Source organism: Penaeus vannamei, chromosome 43, assembly GCF_042767895.1.
Source record: "Penaeus vannamei isolate JL-2024 chromosome 43, ASM4276789v1, whole genome shotgun sequence".
Classification (NCBI taxonomy): Eukaryota; Metazoa; Arthropoda; class Malacostraca; order Decapoda; family Penaeidae; genus Penaeus; species Penaeus vannamei.
The window spans coordinates 17021072-17023623 of record NC_091591.1 but is presented as its reverse complement, the minus strand read 5'-3'; positions in this window follow the sequence as shown (position 1 = coordinate 17023623).

Sequence of the window (2552 nt, the reverse complement as noted above, 5' to 3'; positions counted from 1 at the left end):
AGCAGCAACAATAATGATAATGATAATGATAATAACGATAATGATAGTAATAATTATAGTGATTAACCAATAATACGAGCAGTAATAAAAGTATTACTAGAATAAGAAGTAACAGTAGTAGAGTAGTTTTGGGATTAATTAATGATAGTATTGATAATGATAAAAATATTGATATTAATGATAAAAGTTGATAATGAAATACTACTATTAATAACAATAACAGTAATGATAGTAGCACTAAATATGATAAAACTAATGTCAACAATAATGATATTAAGGTTAATAAATATAATAATATTGATTATGATAATGATAATATTATTAATAATGATGATGATAATATTATTAATAATGATAATGATAATAATATATATAATATGAAAATAATAATATTGATAATGAAAAAAACAATGTCAATAAAACATACTGAATTATAATGATAACAACTGGAATAGCATCGGAATTATAGTAAGAATAATACCTATAAAATAGCAACAGTGATGATGATGATGATGAGCAAGATTATAAACATTGCTACTGTTGTTATTACCATTATCGTTTTTTTTATTATAATTATAACTATTATTATCATCATTATCATCAACATTTTTATTAGCAATATAATGTAAAAATGATAATGTAGTAATATCATTAACAGCAGTAAAACAATGATGATAGTGATGGGAATGATGATGATAATGGAAGATAATAACAATAAAAATATAAAGAATATAGCAATGATTGTAATGAGCATAATAATAGTTATAGCATGATAATGAAAGAAAAAAAATAGAAATAAAAATGATAATGACAGAATTATTCCTTTTCCCTAATCAATATGAAAATTTATATAATAACAAGAATAATCATATTATTGGGCAAGAATCAATTGATATATTTTGTTTAATAATGATGCCATTTAATGATATAGATTAATATCCCTCCCTTAAAACTGTTATGGATATTCAAAGTTGTGTTATATTAGTACATAGTATAATTTTGCATAAAAATTGTAAACTATATGACATCTGCCAGTCAATTTACATAGTTAGTAGACTTTATAATTTATGGGTAACATATATTGTAATAATTTGAATATATGAATGCCTGTCTTTGACTTCATATTTATTCGTAGAAAATAATGAATAATATCGGATGGTAAGTTGGGTTATAGCCGAGCCGATGTTGCAATCTTCATAGATAATAATAATAATAATAATAATAATAATAATAATAATAATAATAATAGTAATAGTAATAATAATAGTAATAATAATAATAATAATAAAAATGTGACAAACAAAGCTAGGAATCGTATATATTAATATGAGTTATGGACGAGTCGGTTTTGCAATCTTCGTCAAATAAAATAAAAAGTGTGACAAACAAAGCTAAGAATCGTATATATTAAGTTGAGTTATTAATTGTTATTATTGTTATTATATTATTATTATTATTGAGTCGGTTTTGCAATCATCCTCAAAACACGTAACAAACAAAGCTAAGAATCGTATATATTAAGTTGAGTTATAGCCGAGTCGGTGTTACAACCTTCCTCAAAAGAATATGACAAACAAAGCTAAGAATCGTATATATAAATTTGTTAAAGCCGAGTCGGTTTTGCAGTCTCTGTCAAAAAACGTAACAAACAAAGCTAAGAATCGTATATATTAATTTGTTAAAGCCGAATCGGTTTTGCAACTTTCCTCAAAAGAAATATGACAAACAAAGCTAAGAATCGTATATATTAAGTTGAGTTAACCTTCCTCAAAAAACGTAACAAACAAAGCTAAGAATAGTATATACTACTACCCACGACCCTCTAGCTTCACCAGACCCCACGACCCTCTAGCTTCACGAGACCCCACGACCCTCTAGCTTCACGAGACCCCACGACCCTCTAGCTTCACGAGACCCCACGACCCTCTAGCTTCACGAGACCCCACGACCCTCTAGCTTCACGAGACCCCACGACCCTCTAGCTTCACGAGACCCCACGACCCTCTAGCTTCACGAGACCCCACGACCCTCTAGCTTCAGGAGACCCCACGACCCTCTAGCTTCAGGAGACCCCACGACCCTCTAGCTTCACGAGACCCCACGACCCTCTAGCTTCACGAGACCCCACGACCCTCTAGCTTCACGAGACCCCACGACCCTCTAGCTTCACGAGACCCCACGACCCTCTAGCTTCACGAGACCCCACGACCCTCTAGCTTCACGAGACCCCACGACCCTCTAGCTTCACGAGACCCCACGACCCTCTAGCTTCACGAGACCCCACGACCCTCTAGCTTCACGAGACCCCACGACCCTCTAGCTTCACGAGACCCCACGACCCTCTAGCTTCACGAGACCCCACGACCCTCTAGCTTCACGAGACCCCGCTCTCTCTAGCTTGGCTAATGCATAACAAACTTTATAGATGCGGTCTTCCGATTCTTGCTCTTCTCGGGGTAAGAAGTGGCCATAACTTTCCTCTATACGGGTTCTGAGCCATTTTGTGCGTGGCTTCGTCCTGTTGTCAGTAAGGTCGATTTTTTTAGTCTCAT